At 46.6% G+C, this 27,221-nt stretch overlaps 1 long non-coding RNA gene across 1 annotated transcript in view; it reads right to left on the bottom strand.

Annotated features, from left to right (window-relative positions):
* Positions 1-12,152: 12,152 nt before the first annotated feature.
* Positions 12,153-27,221, bottom strand: part of LOC144824707 (uncharacterized) — a 36,648-nt gene continuing 21,579 nt past the window's right edge. The window contains exons 2-3 of the long non-coding RNA XR_013609070.1: positions 13,345-13,500; positions 12,153-12,578 (exon numbers count right to left, since the gene is read on the bottom strand). This is a non-coding gene — a long non-coding RNA (uncharacterized LOC144824707). The remainder of the gene's footprint in view (positions 12,579-13,344; positions 13,501-27,221) is intronic.

The raw sequence follows: 27,221 nt of genomic DNA, 5'->3' as shown, positions 1-27,221 counted from the left end.
GGGGGTCCGTTATGGGGGACCTGTTGGCGTCTCTAAGTTCTGGAACGAGCCTACTAGCACGTTCTTTTTTTATCAAGCCAGGCAATTAATTTTCCAGCTTTGTCTCCCCAGTCATAGATCCGGCCCAGTCTGTCCTGCCCCAATATCTTGGCATGGTCGGTGACCAGAGCCCGGTATTCGTCCTGGCTCAAATGAAGTGAGTGAAGGGCTTCAGGAGTGGCGTCAGAGTTCACGTCTCTTGTTCAGCATCAGAGATGTCTTTAATCCTGTCCTTTTTTGAGCCAGCTATTAGAGAGAGGGCTTGACCCCGGACCACAGTTTTCAGTTTTAAAAGCTTCCCATAACACCTGAGGGGACTCAACGGTGTGTTCAAGAAATCGTTGTCAATAGATTTGTTCAGGTCTTTACGGATTTTTGAAGTACCAGGGGTTTATAGGGGGGATGTGCCCTACTTGTGTATGATCAAGGACCATGTGAACCCATAGAGGTGAATGGTCGGAGATGCCTCTAGCCAGATGTCAGATCTCGTGAATGTCCGTGACTTGTGGAGCCGGGACAATTATGTAGTCGAGACGGGAAAGACTGTTGTGTGCCCTGGAGTGGAAAGTGTGCTGAATCTTATCTGGATTGTAAGTGAATCTTATCTGGATTGTAGTCCTCCATCCGTCCATTAAACCCATTGCCTCTAAAAAAACTGGACAAAGAGTGAGCGGCCTGGGTAATTGTGCGAGGGGGGTGTCTGTCCAGCGAGCCCGACAAAACTGAGTTGAAGTTGCCGCAGAGCACCAAGTGCCCATCAGGCAGTGTTAGCAGCATAGCACTGAGGTCAGTGAATGTTATGGATTGTAGCCCTGGGAGTGCATATATCGACATGAAAGTAATGGTTCGGCCCTCCCAGGCGCCCGTGATCCCAGCATATCTCCCTCGGTCACATACATAGGTGGACGTAATAGATAAGGGAAATGATTTCTTTTGCATTATACACGCCCCTCTTGAGTTGGACGCAAAGCCCGCGTGTGCCATCATTGAGTATTCCCATCTGTGCATTGCCTTGCATACGTTGCCTATAAGGTGAGTTTCTTGAAGCAATTCAATGTCCGGTGATAGTCTCTTGATATAGTGTAACATCACACTTCTCTTAATTTTGTACCCCAACCCATTAACGGTCCAACTTAAGATTTTGACTTCTTTGTTCCGCTGTATACCCATTGACATGTATGTGGAGCGTGACAGTTTGCTTTGCAAACAGGGACTATACCATTGAGGTAACGCAAAAAACAGTAAACAAGAAAAAACAACCCCTCCCAACAACCCCCCACCCTGCTTCCCTGCACTCTGGGCTCAGAACTGCCCATGATTCGAAAAATGCAGAGTGCCTGTCGCCCAACAATATGACTAAAAGAAGAACGTGGGGGAGGCCTTAGTGCCCCATCAACCCCCCTTCCTACCATTGTAGATTATAGGTGCATTTTAAAGTATAAAGCCAAAATACAGAATATTAGATACTGCAGTACTCTGGTGCACAGTTTGGCGTCATCGAGTGTCAAGAGACTGCGAGCAGAGCCCAGCCCACGAAGAGAAAAGGAAGTCCGGAACTAGCAAAGGCCATTCGATTAGAGTACACTTTCCGTTTCAATGGTCGCTGAGGCTTCTCTCCGGTGATGTTCTCCACCTGTCCAGCCAGTCAGATGCAACCTCTGGCAAGTCAAAGAATTGGGTTTTCCCATCAACCTTGACACACAGACGCGAGGGGAAAAGCATGGCGTATTTAAGACCTTTTTCCCGCAACGTTCGTTTAACATCCAGGAATGAGCGTCAACGCTTCTGCACTGCTCGAGTGAAGTCAGGAAAGAAGGTGATTTCTGAGTGGTCCAGCTGGACTGGAGGAGCGACCCTGGCAGTTTGGAGAATAGTGTCCCTGTCTCTATAGTTCAGCAACCGGGCCAGTAACGGACGGGGTGTGGCTCCCGGCCTCGGACGGCCTCCGGGTACTCTGTGTGCTCTTTCTATCACAAACAGGTTGGACAGTCCCTTAGGTTGCAATTTCGTCGTAATCAGATTCTGAATGAACAGGTCTACGGCGGGACCCTCCAATTTCTCCGGCACGCCAAGGACACAGATGTTATTGCGTCTTAAGCGCCCCTCATAGTCGTCCAGCTTATCTTCTGTGGATCTACGGAACGCTTGGAGCTCTTTGACGTCGGTCTGCAATTGCGAAGTGTCTTCCACAAGGCTGGCAGTGATGAGCTCCAACTGCTTGACCTTTTCCCTGATTTTGGTGAGGTCATCCCTGATCATTGTCACTTCAGATGACAGGGTGTCAATGGATGTGCGAACCCCGGTTATTGCCGTCATTAAGTCTTTCATTGTGGGTTCGGGGGATCCTGCTCTGCACCGCTATGCTGCTTGTCGCCTGTTCACTTCCGTTCGGGTAGGTCCGCCTTCGGACAAGTGTAACGATCAACCCTGCTCTGTTGGGACATCTTTGTGCCTTTAGCGTTGTACATGATGAGGGCATTATTCGCGTGTTAGGCCAGTGATGTACTGGTTGGTGAGTACCCCGGGTCAGAGTCGCCATCCCAAAAAACTGGCACAGGACAAAGAGCAAAGAGTCACTTGAGGATGGATGCCCAGTACGCAGCTTGCAAGTCGTGCACATAAGATAGACTCTCACAGCGATGCACTTACTCCCTGCTCGTCGTGAAGGCCTCCTCACCTACGGGCAGCAGATTCGGCGCGGCTGGCTGCTGAAAGTTGTGTCTCGGGACGCGAAGAGCACAAGAGCCCTTGCCGCTCCCTTCGGTATAGGCCAGTTGCCGTAACTCAGCTGGAGGAGCTGGAAGAAGGCAAGGATGGGAGGTGGGAGGTGCAAGGGGTCCTCAGCGGCCGGCACCAGCAGGGCACGAAGAATGAGGGGCGCCCGATATGTCCAGGCCCCACTAGGATTCCCAGTGGCCTGTACAGGGTGCAGTCCGCTTCTTTGAAAGGAGTGCAGGTCTGTGAAGTCAGGGATCAGGGGCCGTGAGTTGCTCAGTCAAGGCCCTTCACTCGAAATCCGCAGCCCTCCCGGGATGACACAGGAGCGGCCCGCCGGACCCTTGAAGTTCCACTGCAGCAGATACGGCTGCGCTGGGTGTCAGCTCGCACAGGGAAAGGGCCCCAGGCTGCTCGCAGTAATGTCTCCACTACTGCGTGGTTGCAGGTTCTAGCACCGCACCGATGATGGCTGCCCGAAGCTCGCTCGTTCAATGGCTGGGACTCGGCTGCGTCGCGCAAGGCCCAGTGCGCAGGGTTCAGGTAACGAGTCAGGGTGAAGGGCTGCAGCGCTGTAGCTTTAGGGGTATTTTGAGGTGCTGTGGAGCCTCGCGTTTTCGGTCTGCGGTTCCCCGGGGATGGGGGCACGCCGGCACCCTCGGCGTCTGCGACGGCAGGCGCTACCACTCGAGGCCCCGGCTTTTCCTCGCCGCAGCGCCGATCAAGATATCTTCGGCCCACAATGTTTGTTTTTGTTCAGGGGTGCAGCATCGGGCACCGCTTACCCTACGGTCTTCAAGTTTGCACCTGGGAGTTGGATCTATGTGGCGGATTGATGGGGTAGGAAAGGAGGGCTACGGAGAAGCCCTAGCAAGCAGCCATGTTGGGTTTCCGCGAAGCCACGCCCCGGTAAAATGTTGTTGAGTACCCATGTACTAGGTGATGATATTTCCACACATCGTTTGTAAAACTGTATGTCTGTGCAAATGTAATAGTCATTTCAATTGAAGATGTGTTGTCTTTAATGGCAGTGCACTACCGCCACATGCATACTCCACTTTATCCCATTCCACTCTGCACCAATCAACACCACGGCATAGTACTCTACTCTGCGCCACTCCACTCTACACCACTTCAGTTAATGCCTCTCTAGTCTGCATCACTCTACTCTATGTCAATATACTCTATCCCATTCTACTATGCATCACTGCACTTTTCGCCTCTAACACTCTACACCACTCCAGTCTAAACCAATGTTCTCTACTGTGTGCCACTTCCCTCTACTCTGCACCACTCCGCTCTACCATGTTCCACTCCACTCTACGTTACTTCTCTCTAATCTAAAAAAATCTGCTCTGTGCAACTGCACTCTGTGCCACTGCACTCTAAGCTGCACCACTACGCACCACTCTCCTCTACCCTGTACCACAGCACTCTACACCAAAGCACTCTACAACAATGCAGTCTACACCATGTTACTCAAAACCAGTGCACTCTACATCACTGCACTCTGTGCCAATCTACTTTACTGTGCAACACTCTATGCCATTGTACTCTGTCACTGCACCACACTATTCTACTCTGCACTGCTGTACTTTCACTGATCTCTATGCCACTGCATTCAATACCACTCTACTATACACCGCTGCACACTACCAGTCTACTCTGCAACACTACACTCTCTGCCACTGAACTCTGTCACTCTACTCTGTGTCACTGCACCTACTCTTCACTACTCTACACCAATGCACTCTACACCAGTAATCTCTATGCCACTCTGAATCACTCCACTCTATGCCACTGCACTCTACCCTGCACTACTCCACTCTGCAACAATGCCCTCTGTCATTTAAATTTACGCCACTCTACTCTTCACCACTGCACTCTATGCACTACCCTCTACTGTGCACCGCTCTACGCCAATGCACTAAATGCCACAACACTCTACAGTACTCTACTCTACAGTACTCTACTCTGCATCGCTCCACTCTATGCCACTGCACTCTACTCTAAAACTATTTACTCAATGCCACCGCACTCTACGCCATTTCACTCTATGCTACTGCAATATACCCTGCGCCACTCCACTCTTTACCACTCCACTCTATGCCAATGCACTCCATACCACTTTACTCAAAACCATTACACTCTACGCCACTGCACTCTATAACACTGCACTCTATAACACTTTAAGCCACTGCACTCTACGTCACTGAACTCTAAGCCACTCTATTCTACTCTGTACCACTCTATGCCACTTCACTTAACAACACTTTACTCTGCAAACACTGGACTTTCCACAACTGAACTCTACGCCACTTTACTCTAAAGTGAACCACTGCGCTCTACTTTGCACTTCTCTATTCTACACCACTCTATGGGAATGCACTCTAGGCCACTCTAATGTACTGTGTACAACTACACTCTATGCCACTTCACTCTACAACTCTCTACTCTGCAACACTGTAATTTATGCCAATGCACTCTACTTTACTATGCACCACTGCACTCTTCACCACCGCACTCTATGCCACTCCAGTCTATGCCACTCCACTATACAGACCCCCAGGATATTGCGCCATGGATTAGCAAATTTAGCGGCTCCAATACGGAAATTTAGCTGCATTTTTGCGGCACTTTATTTTACTCATCATCATTAATTTTCAGCCTTAAATCAATGGAAACTGTTTTAGCAGAGTATTCCACTTTGACATAGGCAACCTGGGTTATGGAATAGAGGAAGCAGCCCACAGGTGAAGCCTGTTATCCCTTGGAAATGCAATCCTCCATTTGCTTTAATATAGGTTCTGAGAAGCCCATCAAAGATGGCCTGGTAGCATCCCATAGGAAATGGCATTCTAGAATGTGGCTCTAGAATAACGAGTTGTGATCTGTGGCTTGCCATACTAAAGGTGAAGGAAGCTCACAGGCACAGGCAACCAATCTATTTCTGACAGTGCATTTTCTAATATGGAGCTCACTACAAACCACAAAGACTGCTTTTGTAGTAGAAACACTCAAAAACAAACTTCAACACCCACTACAGAAGACAGGATATTGACAAGTGAAGAATTACCATAGTAATGTAACTACCATTTCCCTGCATTTCTTCTATTTCACTGGCACTTTTGTAAAAATCATGGCATTTTTACAAAAGTGCCCATTTCGTGTGCACTTTTGTAAAAATCGCGGCATTTTTACAAAAGTGCCCATTTCGCAGCAAACTGCGAAATCCTGGAGGGTTTGACTATGCGATACTACTCTGTCACTCCACTCTACTTTGAAACAATGTTTTACGCCACTGCACTCTACGCCACTGTGCTATACACCACTCTACTCTAAACCACTTCACTTAAGGCAAATGCACTCCACACCACTTTACTCAAAACCAAATGTACTCTGTATCATTGCACTCTATGCAACTGTACTCTAATCTACAACACTCTACGCCATGGCAACTCACAAACTTTCTCACTGGGGCCAAATTTACAGTGTGGTTTTTGGCAGAGGGCCGCACCGGTGGGGGCAGGGTCAGTGGGGGAAAGGGTCGGGCTAGAGCAAAAAAAAAAACGGTGACCATGAGGTTGAACACAGGCCCCTGCAGCGGACGCCTTCGTCCACTAAGCCACCAGACCTCTGTCTGTCTCTGCCTCTATCTGTCGCTGCCTCTGTCAGTCTGTCCCTGTCTCTGCCTCTATCTAGCTCTGTCTGCTCCTGCCTTTATCTGTCTCTGCCTCTATCTGTCTCTGCCTGTCAGTCTGTCCCTGTTTCTGTCTGTCTCTGTCTATCTCTATCTGTCTCTGTCTCTGTCTGTTTATGTTTCCATCTGTCTGTGTGCCTCGGGCAGTGCACACGTACTGTGTCTACAAGTCCCCGTCACCAGCCCAGAGACAGCCCCCCTCACACCCTCCTCTCCCTCTCCCTGTGTAATGTAAAAGCCAGCTCGTTTTCTCTCTGAATTTGCTGCTTCGCGGGTTTTGTGTCCCACCACTGAGCTTGGGGTCACATCTGTCGCTGGCTTTAATTCTGACTCTCACCCCGAGCTGTCAGATGAAAGCCCCACCTTGGCGCCAGTCATCCATCCATGTAGGTATGCATGAATCAATTATATATAGCGCCAACCTGGCAGCGAGCATTTGTGCGCTGTGTTGCAAGAGCGGAGACCAGGCCTGAGCTCCCTGGCCTTGGCTCAACCCTGACTCAGGCTGGCGGGAAACATCACAGGCTCTTAACGCACACCTCACCCGGCTCTCACTCCCTGCTGCCCTCCGTCACCTCACCCGGCTCTCACTCCCTGCTGCCCACCATCACCTCACCCGGCTCTCACTCCCTGCTGCCCTCCGTCATCTCACACGGCTCTCACTCCCTGCTGTCCTCTGTCACCACACCCGGCTCTAACTCCCTGCTGCTCTCCGTCACCTCATCTATCTCACACCCTGCTGTCCTCTGTCACCTCACCCCGTGTGTGGGTCAGCCCGGCTGAGACAGCTTCCCAGGTACACACACAGCCGCACCATAGTACTTCACAGGTCTTTGAAAGACCATTTACTTGTTAATGAGGCTTTGTTGAATTTCACCTCTTCTTAGCGCACCTGCAACTCTACTCTGCTCTATGGGGCCGGGCGATTCCAGCGATAGTCAGAGTCTCTCGGAATCTGCGCTGCTGCAATCGGCGGTAATTGCGGACATTCTTGTTTTTTAACAACACAGGTACGATGTCTGCAAGGTCCGATGGCAGCCAAGGAAAGCTTGCCAGGCCACTGGCGGCCCGCGGACGTACTATAAGTACCCGTGCTCTACACCATCGTGCTCTACACCATCGTATTCTACTCCACTCTATTCTACTCTGCACTACTAAACTGCACACCAATGCTCTCCCCAGCACTGTACTCTAAGACACCCTATTCTGCAAGACTGCACTCTCCGCCACTGAACTCTACGCTACTCTATAGCACTGCACTCTACTCTGTCCTGTGTCACCTCACTACTTTATGACACTCCACGATACTAACTTTTAGCCATGCTGAACAGAAGCCACACTGATGTACAACAAGGCTAAAACATATTGGCAAAGCCAATAGCTCTTGCATAGGCGAGGCCTACTGCTTTGCCAATGCTGGTCTACTCTCCCATTGCTAGTGCAAGTTGAAATGCTGAATTAAATACTGGCTTAGGAGCCAGGCCTGATACTCACTCCCTTGGTGGCTAAAGCAGAAGGTCTCCAGCGATCAAAAAAGTATGCATTTTAAAGTTAAAATGTTCCTCAAATCCTGGGGCAGCATCTTCCTGCTGTTGTTCAAAGGACCCGTGGGCCACACTTATAACAGTTTAGACTGGCTCAGGTGGGGGGCGATTTTGCATTCTAGAAGGCTCTTGGTTTCTTGGTTGAGTACCACAACACAGGATATGTGGTACGGGTGGGTTTCAGTGTAGCAAGCGAAACCTGGGCTGCACAAAGGATCTGTTATGGCTATCTGCCTCACCTATCATGTGCAGCTAGTTTCAAGAGTTGAGGTGAGCAAGAGTATTCTGTAGTCTGCAATGTCAAGTTTTATGACCAACAATGTAAGAATTACAATGTATTCTTGAATCATTTATTAGTGGTCTGCAGCTACTGTGTCCATTTTCATGTCTCTCATGCACTGTTGAGACATATTGTTAGCTTAAATTGGGCTTATTGTGCCCATTTCTTACCATTGGTTGGCTTTATTAGCACTAATTTGCTTGCTTCGTATTCATTAGAGTATGTGTACTTTCCTTCCTCTTCATAGGTTTTGTGGAGCCCTGGAGCATGGCCACATTACTGGACATATTAGTCAAAGTATCCTTTGACTGCTTGCTTTTCAAGCACAACTTTTTTTTGTTTCAGCACTCCATAAGATTCCATGTTTTTCAGTTGTCTCCCGGTGTACTTTTCCCTTTCACCACAATCTATGTACCTTTCAACTTGTGCTTCTCCCCACTCCCCTGCATCACTTTCTCGCCTGTGTGCTTTTCCCTGCAAGCTCCATGCTGCTCTTTCGCATGTTTGCACTCCCCACCTCCACCTCCCATGGCCCTTCCCCCACCAGTATCCCTTTTTGCTTCTGCCTTTAACCCACACTCCCCGTATTGCTTTCCCCCACTCACTTCATTAAATAAAATTTAAAAAAATGAATTAAAAGCTATCATGCATTTGTTTCTTTTAAGTTGAGCATAATAGACCACAAATGCACTTTCTATTTTTCATGGCACTCAATTGTCTGCTTCTTGCTAGTGTACCAGCTTGTCTGTCTTATGTTTGTCCCTCCCATGGAACATTTCGGGTTTACCATTCTTTTTAATTGGCTGGCATCTCTGCTTCCACTGCTTGCTTTTCAACCACTTCTTTTTAGGTCTCGCCTAGGCAGCGCATGCGCTGTTGTCTCGAAGAGACGTGGTATGTAGGATATGTGCTTTAAAAAAAGGCCTATCTTTTTCATTGTTTCTTCTTACTGTCCTTTAGAAATGCTGGCTTATCATTGGTGAATAAACCTACTAGTCCCTCCTTTTGTTCCACCCTGAAGACTGCCCTTGCGACATGAATCCTTTCACTATGGGCCATGTTTTCCATCAGTGCTCTACTTTGTCTTTCGCCCAGTCCTCGCTTCTGCTCCCAGTTCACTTAATCTCCCTGCTGTTCCCAGAAAAACTACTCCCCCCTTGCAGCTTGTTTGTATTCTGAACAGCTGCTCTTCGCTCCCTCTCAAGGGCTGCAGCTGCAGCTGCCGCCGCCACCTCCTCCACCTCCTCCTCCTCCTCCTCCTCCTCCTCCTCCTCCTCCTCCTCCTCCTCCTCTTCCTCCCCACGCCCCCCCTTACGACGTGACTAAGCTGGAATTTTCTTTAATCAAATACTGCTTTCTTTTTGTTGCATTTTACTGCCTTCTTTTTGTTGCAGTTTTTATATAGCGCAAACTTGACCCGAAGGTACTGCAGCACATTTGCACCAGTTACGTTACACAAGGACACATTCATTTTTGTAGGCAAAGGGAGATTACGCGATTAGCGTAGAATGACTGAAGCCGAGACTCTAGGCTAGTTCCAGAGTTTATAGTAGGCATATCTGGCCAGTATGCCATATCCTTCACCTCCCGATCCATTTCCCAGCACACGTGCCTTTCATGACTCCATTGAGCACAAACACTGGTTGTTTTTTTAATGAGAAAGCTGGACGGAAGAATGGATGTAAGCACTGCACTTTCTTTTTCTCTCATTCACTAGTACTGTACGGATTCCAGCAGCACTTAGTGAATAATCACTCCAACATAGTGGCCAGTAGGGCTAATTACATCTTAGGCATCTCACGTTGAATAAGAATTTCCCCACCTCAACTACACATGTACATTGTGTGTTATGTTTGTACATAATGCCTATTTGTGGTGAAAGTAGATTTAAACACTCTAGTGTGAGCCCAGTCACGTGCAATAAAACATTGTAGAACACATTGTAAGGTGGACTTGAATATTTTATTGCACGTGGTCAGGTTTTAACCTATGCTTAGGATATGATTATAATGCACTCTATGTCTAAGTTCGAAACAATAATACTTAACACTATCGCAAGAGACTGTCACAATTTCTTTTACACAAACTTTGTGTGCACGCCATGGAAAGGGCTCCGCCCGAGCCCGATGCTAAATAAATGTCAAAGAACCTAGGACTGTTGTCCTAGACACTGCATGTACTTCTGAGCTCTAGGGCATCCCTGTCATCCTAGGTTCTCTCAATGCTTTTAACCTGTATCATGTCAGATACAAGAAGTACAGCCTGCTCTAATAAATTAATGTAAAACACACAAACATCGATATGGCCTCATCAAACATCTGAAGCATTATGACATCATTACAAGGTTTATGAAGCAAAAGAGGGCTGCTTTGTTAACAAGCATTTACAATGCAACTGTCTCGCCTTTGCAAAAGTGAGGGCTATTGGCATTGTAAATGACAACATTTTTATTTATGTGTTGGTTTTGAAAACAGATAAATAAATGGCATTGTCATTTACAATGCCAATAGCTTAATCTCTCGCAAATGCCACACAGAGCCCCCCCCCACACACACACACAGACCCACACACACACACAGCGGACGTACTTGATGGTAAATTTTCTATAAAACTCTCCCATTTTTGTATTTGGGTACCTGTTGTTCCCTCACCCTCAATTTTTAACAAAGTACTATTGGATGGGGCTGTTGGTGGCAGCAGCTGAGGAAAGGGCCCACCTGCTGGCGGGTGTGCGAGATGACAAGAAACAAGGTTAGGCTGGGGGAATAGTACTAAGAACAGTGGCGTAAACGCGGGGTATGTGATAGCAGGTACGAACAAGTCGTAACAGGGTCATCCATGTAGTGAGAAGACTCGTGGGTGAATATGGCCCTGGTGCGGGCCCAGTAGGTCCCCAGAAGGATACACGTTGAGCCGCTGGCCCATGTCCTGCAGTAAATTGGCAGCCTGCTGCCGGTAACCCAGCTCTTTATCAGCGTCGAGCCCTGCTCGGCGGGACGGGCTCTGTTGTAGCTGCTCCCGGCTGTAATACCAACGGCTACCCTCCATCTTGAGACGGGAGCACAGCGCATGCCCACATCGCGCACGCCTGTGCACTTCCGGCTCAGAGCGGAAAGCATCTACTACCGTTTCCGGCCCAAAGAGCATGGCATGCGTGTCTACTTCCATCTTGGAGGACCTTTTTGACGGACCACTTCCGGCGCAGGAACAGATGATGTAAACACTGTTTGAACGCGCACATTAGCGTCTTCTCTGAAGGCCACTTCCTGAAGCCGGTGGTTAGTCCTATTCTCAGTTTTGTTTTTTTACAAAACGAAAAGACATGACATTGTAGTGAGGAAGACGCGGAGTCTTTTGAACGGGTTCAATAATTTATTTGAGAAGCCATAATAAACTGCGATCTTCCTCGCGCCAGTCAAGCTCAACTGGCGAGAATAGAATGAAAAATGTTCTAGCTTATGCGTTAATAATTTTCAGTTCAATTAAGGAAATGGTAGCGAGGGTTATGATTCTCGTTTCTTTACTACAAATTTTCAGCAGCCAATCACAGTAAAATAAATTAACAAAAACAGCGCACGGGGGAAAGGACCACCATCTTTCTCCACGGTCATGCGGAAATGCCTCAGAGAAAGGCACAGTCATTTTGGGATTCGGGGGCATGTTTTTCTTTCTCTCCTCTTCCCATTGGCTGAAATGTAAAATTCCAGCCAATGGGAAGAGGAGGGAAAGAGAAAGAAACGAAAAAACGCACCCCCGAATCCCAAAAAGACGGGGCTTAAACGGAGTGATGCCCCTCTCCTCCAATGGCTGGCCTCAGTTTAAGAAGCCAGCCAATAGAGAATAGGGGCAGGTTCAAGCCCCCGCTCTAGAAAATATGAAGTCTCGCCAGCGAGACTGCGCAAGCGCAGCATTCACTAGGCTGAGTCCTAAAGAAAATCTCGGCATTGTTGAGAAGTAGACTCAGTCTTTCATTCGTCCATACAGTCGGTGTCACTGAGAAGGGTTACTGTAACTCATGATATTGCAGGTCTTTGAGACAAGACTTCGCCACTGCGGTTCTAGCAACCAGGAAGTGCTGTTAATAGTTCATTATGCAACACTTCCCGTGGCGTCCTTTTATCGCTACTTTGATACCGTTAAGGACATTAAAAAAAAGTGCCCCCACACTTCATATATTGATTTCCTAATAAACAAAACTACCATATTCAGCGTTGTCCTACTGGATAGACTAGTCTTCCCCAATTATTGTCTTTCTTTTGTGCAGAACCAGAGAAACGCCTTTCGATCTTGTCCTTTTACCCTAGAAGAAAAAAAGATCGTATAAAACCTATGCAGTGCCATAATCTGCTGTAAACAAACATATTTCGAGGGCAGACACGTCTATTAAAGTTGTGGCTGTATCACTCAACGCATTCCAGTTAAGTTCTAAAATAAGCCTTACGTGTTTAGAACAGTGTATGTAGCATAAGCATCATTTTGTGTGATCAATGAAACAAAATATTTTCAGGATATAGATGTACTCATGAATTCAGCCCAGTCTGGATTACATTTACGTACTTTGGTTTTTCATCTTGCTGCAGACAAAATGCTCTTCCCACAGTCCACGTGTGGAAAAGATCATGCCACATAACAGCATGCCACGTAATTCTTCACAAATCCACAACACTCAATCCTACGGCACACAAATAACTAATCCAACCCACATAATTCCACTACACCTCATACATACACTCCATAACATATAAATAAAAGCATTGCCATTTACAATGTCAAAAACTCTAAATCAAACAAATGCAAGACCTATTGCATTGCAAATGCTGGATTCTTTTGTGGTAAGCAATCCATGAGAGCACAAATGTGTTCTAAGGATGGGCCAAATGCTCTGCAAGCCCAAAAGAATTTCACTGTCAAAGGTCTTATTGGCATCATCAATTTTCTGTATTTCTGTGACTTCTTGACAGAGGTGCTCAGGTGGAAAGCGTCGCCACTTTAAGAAAGTAGCACTGATTAGCAAAACCCAACTTGTCAGGGAAGACGTGTACAGGAACTCGGAGCCTGCAACTCACCCGTCTGGCTGGGGTAATGGACATAAGAACACTGTTTTCAAATTCAACATTCTTAAAACACATCTCTGTAGGTGTGTGACGGAAAATATTGAGGCTAAATTGGACCTTTATTGCCATGTCTTCTTTTTCATATACCGTGTCTGCTCGAGCAGTCCTCTGAAATGAAGAAAGAAAGAAAAACTTTTATTGTTTCAGTTAATTAAAACCACAACAATACATTTAAAAAGAGTCGACTAATGTGTTTAACATTTCTTGATATATAAGTGCGATCTCTGTTGGTATGTTCTAGAGCATTCTCAGTCTAATACCAAATTTGTTATTTAAATAGAATAAAACTTAATTAAAATACAGTCTGTCTAATTTAGTGCAGAAGGTCTTGGTTTTTTATCACTTTTAATGTTCCAGAGAGCTCTCTCCCCGAGCTACCACAGTTATGTTATCCTTTTATTGACTGGGTGCCAGGGAGTGCTTTAGCGCTGGGTGTGGGCTGCAAGGAACTTTAGTAGTAGGCAGTTCAATCGCGTGTCTACTGGGTTCAAAGTTGCCATAATTGCAGATCTGCACGTTCTTATGCCCCGCTCGTTCATAGACTTTTTTAAAAGAGATATTCGAGCTTGAGCAAGATTCGGGCAGATACAGACAAGATGGATGAAGTCCTCATTTCTCCTCCCACATAATCTACAGATTTTGGGTCCGTCGTGCACCCAGATTGGTTGGTCCATAGTCGATGGAAATTTCCCCAAGCGGAGTCCCATCAATTTCTGTTTTCTGTGAGCTGGGAATGTGATTGTTAGATATGGGGCTGCCACGAGTGTTTTGTAGTTTGATATAACCATCCATGCGTGTTTTCTGGTGCTAAACGTGGCTTTATCGAGTAAGAGGGAGTGAAGTTTTGTCGACTTGTTTATAGCTTGTTTGAACGCCGGGTAGGGCAGGTTGAGTTCCCAAAGTTTTCTTGTTCCGGTCTCAGTTATAGCCTTTTCGAGATACTGATTGTATGGGGAGTTAACATCAGATCTTATTTCTTCCCATAATGCTTGGTGCAATTCCGAGGCTGACGTATTGTGTATCAATGTATACCAGTACTTAATGCTTGCGTACTTTCTTCCCAGTGTCTCGTTTATTATTCCGAATTCTAACCTCATCTGAGCTGGTGAGGCTCCCTGATGTATGTGGAAGATGGATTTGAAGATGGCTGTCTGCATTTTGTTGAGCAGATCTGCGTCTTTCCCATGCAATCCTACACTGCCATATGACAGGGTTGGAAGGACTTTTGCTTTTATTGTTGCCAGTAAAGGTTTATATGATGGCCCCGAGAGCTTTTTAGCCAAAGATCTAAAAGCAAATGAGAGTGAGTTTGATCTCTGGGAGATGTACGACATTTGCTGCTGGTGGCTTTGTCGGTTATCAAAGTGGAAGCCCAAGTACTTGAAGTTGGACACGGCCTCTAGCTTTGTCCCATCCAGGTAGATGTGTGCGCTGGCTGTCCGCCGCCTGGTGATCAGCATTGTTTTTGTTGTGTTTATCTCCAGGTTGTTGTTTTTTATGAATTCTGCCTGCCCTGCTAATAACCTTTGGATGCCAATCTTCGTTAGGTTCAACAGTACCACATCGTCCGCATAAGATAGATGAGTTAGCGGAAAGGAGCCAAGTTTAGGTGGATGGGATGGGATCTTATTCAGACTTGATGTTAGGTCTCCCATAAAAAGATTAAAGAGGTGGGGGGCTAGGACACAGCCCTGCTTTAGACCTTTACTGGTGTTAATTTTCCTTGAGAGCCGTGTTCCGTTCCCCAATTTAACTACCATCCAAGTGTTGGAATAAAGGAGTAGGATCCCTCTCAGGATTTTATCCGGGATGTTCCAACTGCGCAATTTCCTCCATAAGATATTCCGATCTACACTGTCGAATGCTGCCTTTAGGTCAATAAAACACAGGTGAAGGGGCTGTTTTCTTCGAAGATATTTATCGGCTAGCACTGAGAGAGACATAATATTTGTCAGTGTCCCGGTTCCTTTCCTGAAGCCTGTTTGGTTCAACGGAATTCTCTTTGTGTCGTCGGACCAATTTATTAGATCTTCCAAGATAAGGGATGCAAAGTACTTCGCCTCCACGTCTAGGAGTGCGATCAGTCTATAGTTAGCTGGGGATGTTCTGTCTCCTCCTTTAAAAATTGGTGATATTATGGAGCCCTGCCAGCTTGACGGTATTTCATTTACAAGTTGCTATCTCTTCAAATAATTTTTTTAATTTCCTACTCCAAAAGTCCTGATCAGTTTTGTAGACTATTGGAGGGATCCCATTCGGCCCTGGAGCACCGTTGCCACGTGACTTCCTTATGATTCTACTTATGTCCTCTTCGCTGTACCTTGCTTGTTTGACCTTGTTTGATGCATCCTTCTTCTCCTGTGGGCTAGCCACGTCACAGTAAAGCCTGGTTGCCAAGAGATCCCCGTCTGGTGATGGATTTTCTCTGCGTTCATCCTTATTGTTTGATGTTTGCATACAAGCGGTTCTAATTCCACCTCTGGGAGTGATACTCCCTTTTCTTTTTTGGGCCTCTTTGTTGGTAGTTTGTTGGATTGCCCCCGAGTTAGACTGATCTGGTGTTATCTCTGCGAACCTCTCTGTTAAAAACGCGGCCCAGTCTGCTTCTTGGACATTGGATGATGTTGGATTTGAAGGGTGATTTAAGCTGTTGATAATCCTCCAAAATGCGTTTGAGTTGGTGTTCTTGGTGGTGCAGAGTAGTTTTGCCCAGAAGTCATCTTTCAGAGATCTTTTGTGTTCCCACATTTTCTTTTTATATTCTTTCTTGAGGTTTTGTCTTTGGATGACGTAGTTGTCTTTTTTAAAGCTCTGGCATTTCTCTTTATCTCTATTTTGAGTTTTGCCAGGTTCTTTGGCAAAGGAATTTTCTTATTCCGAGGTTGTGCTTTATTTGGAGCGGACGTACTTGATGGTAAATTTTCTATAAAACTCTCCCATTTTTGTATTTGGGTACCTGTTGTTCCCTCACCCTCAATTTTTAGTCTCTGCACATTTGCCTGCAGCTCATCGATGTTGGCCGTTGTCCAGTTAAGTCGTTTTAAGTTAGTGGTCGTGAGGTTATCTCCCACTGTGTTACAACTGTGATATTGGGTCAGTTTTAAGTTGAAATAAATATGTTGATATGAATGATCACTTTTTGAGGTGTGTTCTATTGAAAATTGCTGGACGAATGGCAATAGTGGAAGAGAGACTGCTGTGTAATCGAGCCTTGATGCCAACAAGGTTCCTAGATGGGTGTACTGTGGTGGATTGTCACCTTTGGTTCTTCCGTTAAGAATCGCTAAACTGAACATGACTATTCACTTCCATGAGAACGGAACAATGGTTTGCTCTATACCTGGCACACCCTTAGCAAGAATGATGGCACTCACTGCTCAATCTTCCCTGACAGATCAAATGAGGGCTCGCCCTGTGGATGAACAAGCATTCTCCACTGCGGTACACATCATTGTAGCCAACACACCCGAACTACACCAGCGCACTGTCCAGCTCCCCAAGGAATTTCTCTTTCGTCCGGAGTCCCAGCACTTTCAGATATGTGACAACAGCATGATCCTAGGCATACGTGCTCTTCACATTACACCTACATATGGGGCATTCATAGCAAGAGACGATAATATGCGCTCATGGGCCTGTGTGATTTTCATTGAGCCCGGACACCAAGTGAGGGACATTTCAGATGAACAGCTCTTTGGTGATCCTGATAACTATCCAATAACAGAGATTGTCTACAAATATGAGGTACCCCTGTCAGCGACAGTGGAAAAAAGAACACCCACTGCCCCGCAGAAATATGACTCAGTGCGTGAAGCTGACTTAGCCCAAGTCCCGCCACACCTGTGGACCACCGGTCCTAATGACGTGGGCCTCATCCGTTCTGCCACTCCATTTAAGATAACTCTGAAACAAGGCGCGATCCTACCCAGAATAAAACAGTACCCACTTTCCAAGGAAGCAGAGGAAGGCATTGCCCCAACAATACAAGCCCTGCTAGATCAAGGAGTCATATACCCATGCGTATCTCCAGTTAACACCTGCCTGTTTCCTGTGCGCAAAGGCAAAACTAATCAGTGGCGTTTAATTCATGATTTACGCCCAATTAACAACATAGTGGTACCAGAGTTTCCCATTGTCCCAGACCCTTCCGTCATCCTCACCAATGTTCCCCCGAATGCACAATACTTTTCGGTGATCGACCTGAAAAACGCATTTTTCAGCGTCCCCCTCCACCCAGACAGTCAGTACCTATTGGCCTTCGTCTTCGGCGGGGTGCAAATGACGTACCGGCGTTTGCCTCAGGGATACTGTGAGTCCCCGAGCGTGTTCAACCGCGTGGTCAAAGAGGACTTATCGAACTTCCAATGTCACAGTACCTTACTGCAGTATGTCGATGATATTTTGCTCTGCAGCACTACAGAATCCCAGTGCAGAACTGATACAGTCTCTCTGCTCACCACACTAGCTCACAGAGGCTACAAGGTGGACAAAAACAAACTTCAGTACTGCCAAACAGAAGTACAATACCTCGGTCAGTTAATATCAGCATCAGGGAGACGGGTCACGCCTGACAGAGTTGAAGCCATCAAAGGGACATCAGAGCCCCAAACTGTCAAGGACATGCAAAAGTTCCTAGGATTAGTGAACTATGTCCGCCAGTGGGTCTTTGATTTTTCCACAATAACTGCCCCTCTGTTGAAAGCAGTTAAAGCAGCCAAAGACACACGCAACAAAATAGACTGGACACTTGACATGGCAGCTTCCTTTAAACAACTCAAAGATGAAATAACAAACGCACCAGTGTTAGGCACACCTGACTACACAAAAGAATTCTACCTATTCACCCACTGCAATGGCCAGGTCATGACTGCCGTCCTCACTCAGAAATACCCAATGGGCCACAAGCCCCTTGCTTACTTCAGCGGAATGCTAGACTCAGTCATGAAAGGTCATTACCCCTGCGAGCAAGCTCTTGCTGCGGCAGCCTTTGCAGTGGATAAAAGCACACCCATTGTCATGGGGTCCCCTTTGACACTGTATACTGAGCACGCTGTCTTTGCCATAATTCAGAAAGCTAAAACAACATTGACAACACAAAGAGTGTCAGGTTATGAAGTCATACTGTCATTGCCCACCCTGAAGGTTGTCAAATGTCACACAGTCAACCCTGCCACATTCTTTGCCCATCCCATTACTGCATCCGATGATGACACCCATGACTGTGCCACATATTGTCCCGATGAATCAGGAGCAGCAAAAGAGGACCCCCTGCCTGACAGCACTGTATATTTTGTAGATGGGTCCTCCACAATAGACCAAGAAACAGGGATCAGATACACAGGAGCCGCAGTGGTTAGGGCTCAGCAGCATGAGTCCTCTGACTCCCTAGACATTGTACAACAAATTACATTACCATCGCACTACTCCGCCCAAGCCGCTGAACTAGTGGCACTAATTGCCGCTTTAAACAACGGGGCTGGTGACCGCATCACTGTATACTCAGACTCTGCATATGTCACAACAACAACACACTCGAGCATCTTGCGCTGGAAAAGGCGCGGATTCCTCAAATCAGATGGAACACCGGTATGTCACAAACTATTGTTGGAAGAACTAATAGAAGCCCTGACACGTCCAACAGAGGTAGCCGTTGTCAAATGTGCTGCCCACACGAATGGACAAGACTTTGTGTCCAGAGGCAACGCTCTGGCAGACTGGGCAGCCAAAGCTGCAGCCAGACCCCCCCTACCTTTCACTGAGCATGACCCGCACAACACCCCAATTTTACTTGCCCAAGCTACAACACCAACAGAACTGACAAAGACAAATGAAGACAGTGTACCCTTAACACCACACACAGAGAACAACAAAGACACAAACACCACCCCTATTGATCCAAATGATTCCTGCCCACTCGATGACACACAACAATACGATTTCATTGCCCAACTACATCTCAGAGAGATACAAGAAAGTGCACCACCACAAGAGAAAGAGTTATGGAAAAAGAGGGGAGTACAGCAGGACCCTGCTGATTTTATTTACAGGCAGACCATGTCCGGAAAACCTGTCATGCCACAAGCCTTACTGCAGATAGCATTAGATCAACTTCACCTTCCCGCACATGTCTCCCGAGATAACATGTCCACCACATTACAAGCAGATTGGTTCATTCCCAATGCTCATGAACTGATACAGCTCTTTGTTAATAAATGCATCATTTGCCAACAGTATTCCCCAAACCCAACTCTCAAAACTGTTGCCTCCACTATTCCTAAACCTTCTGGCCCATTCAAAGAACTCCACCTTGACTATGTCGACATGATTGATCGGTGCCAAAATTACCGATATCTCATTGTGGTAGTATGCCCCTTCTCACGGTGGATCGAAGCTGGACCATGCGTCCACTGCGATGCCAAAGCAGCAGCCACATTCCTGCTCCGTGACGTCATTTCCCGCTTTGGAATTCCTTCCGCCATCAGGACTGACAACGGGAGCCATTTTTCAAACGCCATCTTCTCCTCTCTCACCACAATGCTAGGCATAAGACACAAGCTGACATCCGCTTACCATCCCCAAAGTAATGGCATCTGTGAGCGCCTCAATGGCCTGCTCAAAAACAAAATAAGCAAAATTAGCGCCACCATCGGCAAAAAATGGCTCTACTGTCTCCCACTGGCCCTCTTCTCATTAAGAAATTCCCCAAGCTCGGATCACCACCTCACACCCCACCAACTTGTCACCGGACGATCCATAAATGTAGCAGTCCCTCCCAGCAGGCCCAAAACTGATAGCGAGTCATCCTCTGAGATTGTTAAAGCTGAGCTTTACGACTTCTTGTGCACACTAACACGCGCTGCGCAGTTCCTCTCTGTCCAGGTATCCAGAAGGAAGGAGAAGGGCCCCATCGATCCTGAGCTCCCACCTATCCGTCCTGGAAGTCTGATCTTTATCCGGAGACACGTCCGGAAGTGAAAAGACCCCAAATTTGACGGCCCCTTTTCAGTGACTGATTCATCTCCAACTGCTGTCCGGATAGCTGAACGAAGAGCATGGATACATCGGCGAGACGTTCGGCTCGCTCCTGTGCCTCCGCAACAATAAACAATGAACTAAGAGAGGAAAGAGACATGCCCATGGTCCCCCTGAATGAGGACAGCGGTTTCCCGTCCACTGCCGAAGAAGAAGAAGAAGAGGAAGAAGAAGAAGACACGCCCGTGCTGACCCAGGAATACAGCAGCTACAATGCGAAGTTATGTACTCTTGTCACATTTATGCTTTGTATCATTGTTGGAGTGGCACTAATAACTTTTAATTGGTGCGTCTATTTTTTTGCTGTAAAGAGCTTTAATGAGATAGGCAATAGAAATACCTTACCATCCACTGTTTCAGCAACAGTACCAGCGGTCACACTCAAACAGCAGACAACAACACAACACACACTAGGTCCTGAACTCCCAGAAAATAGCACTACTAACAATATGTCCGTTAGTGTACACTTTGAACTCTCACCCAGTACCCCAGAGGAAAGGACTAGCCCCTGGAAGATAGCTACCATCGCCACAGAACTAGCGCCCCGCCAACGCCTTCCCCGTCACCATAGAACACGCCGATTTGCTATCGCCCCATACAGAACAAAACCTCTTGTCCCCCGCAAGAATGCTAATAACCAGAAGGTAGGGCATAAAACATTCCAACATCTTGTGCAAATACAGGAAGGTCTAAGGCCCATGCTCAGCCTGCCCCAAATAGTAAGGGACCATTCAGTCCACTCCTCTCTAGTGGACAACTCCTGGTACAGGGACATGACAGCAGTAGGGAAAAGAGTAACAAATGAGTCTTGCTACGTATGCTCCTACATTCCCCATGCAGTAGGTGCTGACAGACTGATTTTTCCCAAGGAAGTTCCACCGCACATAGCCATGTGCCTTCTGCACTTGTACCTCTGCCGAATACTAGGACAGATTAGGGTCCTTTCAGCCCAAAAGGTAGTGCTGATGGTAAACGTCACCAAATGGGACTACGTCTATACGGTACACCAGGTTGTCACCGACGCAGCGGAACTTAGGGAGGAGTTCAAGGAAATGCGAAGGTTAGGGGTACAGGACATAGAGTGGCATGAAAGTCGTATTAAGTCACGAGGGTACATAACGAACCTCAAACCCCGGGCAGGGTGTGAGGTAGCATTCAAACACCCCCCCAGGCCCACACAACTGCCCATGTAATAATAGAACAATGCTACGCCTCCTAGCACAGGTCTACCTTAACTACAAATGGCAAAGCCCCGGAGGATTTTTTTTGTAAGGCGGCAGCCTTGGGACCCCCGTGGGCGGACTGGAATGAAGGGGATAAGTGTGATCAAATATGGGCTGAGGAGAGCGGGAGGTACACATGGAGTGGGGAAGGAATGCCAGAACATAAAAAAGGATTCAAACTAAAAAACCCTTCTCTTTGTTTCATAGGAAACGGCTCGGTGGCTGTTGGGCGCAACACAGACTGTAATTCCACGATTTTCAGCTTCGACATGCAGTTCGGCACCACTACTTTAATGGATTATTACTGGGCGTGCGGAGAGCACCTCTATATCCAACTACCTCCTCAATGGCTCGGACTGTGCACTTTGGTGACTTTGCATGAAATTCACCTGGTCGTACCAGCATCAAATGCTTCCCACATCCTGTCACATCCAATGACAGGTGACCTGACATTCCTCCATCGACACCGGCGAGCAGCAGAGTATTTCGCAACTGAAGCCCGTGGCAAGGTCCCAGAAGAATTCCGGCTCTTCAATGAGGCCCAGCTGTTCTTCGGAGGGGCATTCCCCATTTTTCAAACTCAGGCTAATGCCCGCTGGCTGGAAGTAACTCGCTATGAAGTCATGAAAGCAATCAACAGCACCAGGGATGGCCTAAATGCAATTAGGGAAGAACTGCGCCCACTACGACTTATGGTTCTGGAACATCGCTACTTCCTCGACATGCTAACGGCCAAAGATGGTGGTCTGTGTCATCAAATTGGGAAATCCTGCTGCACTTTCATACCTGGGAACGACGAGGACAACGGATCAATATCAAGGGCCATTGAGGAATTGACTAACTTGGGAAAAGACATGATTGAGGAAGGAGGTGCCCCTGCAGACATTATTCCAACGAACTGGTTCGACTTTGACTGGATGCCCTCCTGGCTAACTGCTATTCTAAAACTAATGATACCGATAGTCGGAATTATGGTCTTTCTGTGTTGCGCCTTTCAGTTAGGAAGTCACTGTGTCAAGAAATTAAGTGCAAAAGCTGTAGGGATGAATTACGCTAGGACAGGGATTTACGAGATACCAAGATATGAGGACATGGATCGGGCTCCTGGGGATGGGAATGGAGAACAGGTACAAATGATCAAGCTAGTACAAAATAGCACACATCCAGCACCACCTGCCACACACTTTGGAGTACTACCAGCCCCACTTCTCCCTCCAGGTAGATATACAGTAAGTAACAACACTGCAGCTGCCCGGTATGAATGCCTGCTCAACAAATCAGGTCAGCAATATAACCAGCTACTAAGGTCAGACGAAGACGTTGCACGACCAACCAGTTTTCAGTGCTATGTCAATGACATGCCATGGATTCCACCCCTGGCAGAAAATTTAACAAAATACTCACTTAAGAGTGTGTTCATAAATGAACAAGAGGGGGCAGATGATGGAGGGTCCCGTTCTACCATCTAACATCACCAGAAAGGAGAGTTCTGACATCCTTGGTAACATGAAGGTCTGATGTAGGCCCTGCGTGATAAAAAGTCTGAAAACATGCTAAAATAACCAGCCGTCTCCAGTAGTAAACAGAGGCCCCAGGGCCCACTATGCATGCAGGCTTACAAATACATGTTTCTGAGCACCAAAGTAAACAAGGTGAAAATAGGCCTTCAAAAGAGTGTTTAGCTTCACTGTCAGCTCCCAGACCAACACACACACACACACACACACTTGCCCTGGTACACGTGGTACAGCTTCCTGAAACCCCTGCTAACGTTATATTTTGAAACATAGCTTGCACAAGTATAAGCAGCAATTTCTAGCAATAAACAGCATCTATCATGAGGATTCACACCTTCAGATATGTAGAAATGTGCGTGACAGAAAAATGTCCTTTTTTAGTAATGTACAACATGTAACCATTGAGCTTAGAAAAGTACAAGATGTTCCGGACGTGTTCTCTTCTCAAAAGTACAAGATGTTCCGGAAGTGTTCTCTTCTCAAAAGTACAAGATGTTCCGGAAGTGTTCTCTTCTCAAAGGTACAAGACGTTCTGTCCTAAAAATGTACAGAACATAATGTACTGAAAGCATTTCCTTCCGGTGTCCAAAACACTTGTGGTTAAGCCACCTGCACCGAAAGGCCAGGGGCCAGCGTCATCATAGAACCCTAGTTCCTCAATTTTGGGTATATCAAGCCCAACTGTCAAATCTGAGATCAGAGCTTTCCTGCGGATGCCCAGCTGCATGAGCGTGGAAGGTTCTCTCGGCTAGCCGAAGACTATCTGACTTGGGACGTCGGCGCCTCACTCAGGTTGTGGATCTCCCAGGGCAGATAGCCCATCTCTCACTCTTTAGATCTCTAACCCTTCAACCTATCTCTCTTCATGAATGTATTCCTGTATGGTAGGCTCCTTTAAAATAGGTGACTGGTCTCACTCTCAGCTATTACCAGGCACTGAATTACTAGCAGAATGTTCTATTTTAGTTAATTCTACTTACGCCTTCTTGGCCCTGTCCTCATAATCCAGGGCTCTGATAGAAATGTGCAATCTATAGCAGTGGACCTGTTCTACATGGTTGGCCAATAGACAGTTGGGTTCCATACTCGTGTACTCATTAGGGTAGAATCGTTGATCATCTGTGTTAGTGTTCCTAGTAATGTATTCCATTCCAGTATTACTCTGAGATATTTTGAGCATTAGTCATCCTGCATTGTTACCAGACAGAGTGAAGTCTGGATCATATTTAGAAAAGTACATTGTCGCTTGAATTGATATGCATTTAGCTCTCTGCGTGTTAATTGAAAAATAAAGTGCAACTCCATCTTGAACGTTTGGTAGCTTACATGTGTATTCCTTCTCTTACTCAGTGAAGTGCTGTGGTGGTGATGTGCGAATTTTAGTCACACCCAAAAGTGGTGACCACTGACCGAAGGGGTCAAGACTTTCCCCTTCACACTCACACGAACGACTCCTCGAGCAATCTCTGAACTTCAAGGGGGACCGATGATGTTGGCCCTCCGCTAGCCCGGCTGCCAAGATTTTCAGACGACACTCCCTCAACGCCTTTGGCCGAAGACGACAGTAACCACACTTCTGAGTCGTGATGTTCTCCAAGGCATCACATACAGATGGTGTGAGGATCTGTGACCAACATTTCTCTGCCACAAAATCTACAGGGCTAAGACCCTGAACACATTGCAAGAAAAAAACACTGTTTCCTTGACAAACTGTCAAGCTGGGCCAAAAAACAGCCCCTAACAGCTCAGGATCCGCATTGCAACCACAGAAAAGGAACCGTCAGTGCATTGACAAAGGGGCTATATGGACCCAGTCTACGTCGCATCACATGATTCCGTCAATAGAGTCACTTGGCTTCCTCTTCAGCCATGCAGTTGTGCTGTGGAAACATTTCTAGATCCAGTCTCGTGTCTGGGGTACGGAGGGGGGGGCCTGGGGGGGACTCTAAAGCAGGGTTCTCCAAAGTCGGCCCTGGAGGGCTGGATCCATGCCAGATTTTTTGCAATCTCCATTTAGATATATGTCGTTTTCTTAAGAATCTGGCATGGATCCAGCCCACCAGGACAGACTTTAGAGTACCCTGATCTAAAGTAAGGAATCTGCAGCTAGATGTCTCTATCAGATAAAGACAAACCGTTCAACCATGAGGACATTACAGTGATTATATGAAGATATATCATACTTATACTCCTACCTATTACTTCCGAAAGCATAATGGGAGTACCATGTGCCAGATCCCTTGGGACAGCCCAACTACACATACCTGTGTAAAAATTATCAGGAAGTCAGTCAGGCGTAGAGTAGGCAATCGTCCCTTGCAGATTATAGTTTGAGGCGGTTGATTTCTTGTTGTTTACCAATGGAAGACTGTTAATTTCTTGATTTAATACTTTCAGCAGTGGTAAACCCTGGTTTGCCGCACGGGGTCAGTTGAGTGACTAGGTAAATTTTTTATCTCCATTTGTGCCTCGAAAAACTGTAAAATGTTTAAGGAATCAGAACCCTGCCATTCTACGTAACCTTTCTTTACCATCACACCTACCTCAGTGGTATCTTTTGGGGTCCAAAAGGAGCGACCATTAGCTTTATTAAAAACCACCGAGCCCTGGTCCAGGTTCCCTTGGTTCAATGCGGGTAAATTGAGGGCTACTGTCAAACCCAATACACTGTGCTCACTTCATATAGACGGACATACCACTAAATTTTCACAGGCCCCAAAAATTTGGTAGGAGACAACCACGTAGTCTAATAGGCTTTGTGTATGATGGGAGTTGCAAGTAAAATCTGCTATTTTATCAAGCGGAACCCTACCATTTAAAATGACCACGTCCATGCTTCTGATACTATCAAGCAAGAGAAGACCCTGTTTGTCCGTTTTTATTTTATGAGGTAGCAGAGAATCTGGAATAGGCCAAAGTTCCTCTTTGTCTGGATTGGCATAAATCTCATAATACCATAAGGTCACAACACCAGAGTGCCCCAAGTAGGAACATCCAGAACTCTGAGAAGCTCCAACTCACTTCTCCTCATCCCTCCTAAATTGAAAAAGAAGACAACCCAGTGCCGATCCTTTTCTGGTAATGGACCCAGGATGTGGAACACACTCCCTAGAGACCTCAGTTGCAACCCTTCCTTCTCCGGCTTCAAAAGGGACCTGAAGCTCCTTCTAATCAACAAATACTTTACCGACCAAGTCAACTACCATAGACTTCAATAACCTAGATGACTCCTGTTAGACCTGGGGGTTGCTAGTTGGCTGAGGTAGGTACCTTAGGCCCAATGGGGACCCTTGCTTCCACGTCAGGGAAAGAAGGACACCTACTCAGATAGCCCCCGCTCACCCCTTCAGTAGCTTGGCACGACCAGCCAGGCTAATCTTCAAGGCAAGTGTGTAAATTATTTGCAACCACGCTCTCAGGAATCCAGTGAGGACACCACAAATGGACTCCACTCGAGTTTCATAAAAACAAGTATACATTTATATAAAAAGATATAGGATGAGACCACACGATACATATCCAACATATGCGTATTTGTAATTTTACTCCTAGCCGGTTGTTAGGCCAGCCAGCCATTATAAGTTCTGGCGATATTAATGAGCAATTCTAAATGATCCACTGCAGTCCTAATACAATGCTACACAGTTCGTAATGCAAGAATCAGGCACTTTGCAATGTAAAAATAATGCCGTTCGTTATGCAACAACCAAGCAGTTCGTAATGCCCAAATAATGCAATCCGTAACGCAACAATGAGTTAGTTCATAATGCCAACTAATGCAATGTGTAATGCAACAATCAGGTAGTTCGTTATGCAAAAATAGTGCAATGCGTAATGCAACAATCAGGCAGTTCATAATGCAGAAATAATGCAATGCGTAATGCAACAATCAGGTAGTTCGTAACGCAGAAATAATGCAATGTGTAATACACTAACCAGGTAGTTCGTAATGCAGAAATAATGCACTGCATAATACACTTCAGGTAGTTCGTAATGCAAAAATAATGCAGAACGTAATACACTCCAGCACCGGTCAGGGTGTCTTAGGCGGTCTCTG

This window comes from Lissotriton helveticus, chromosome 3_1 (assembly GCF_964261635.1).
Source record: "Lissotriton helveticus chromosome 3_1, aLisHel1.1, whole genome shotgun sequence".
In the NCBI taxonomy this organism is placed as follows: domain Eukaryota; kingdom Metazoa; phylum Chordata; class Amphibia; order Caudata; family Salamandridae; genus Lissotriton; species Lissotriton helveticus.
This window is presented reverse-complemented; position numbering and strand designations above follow the sequence as displayed.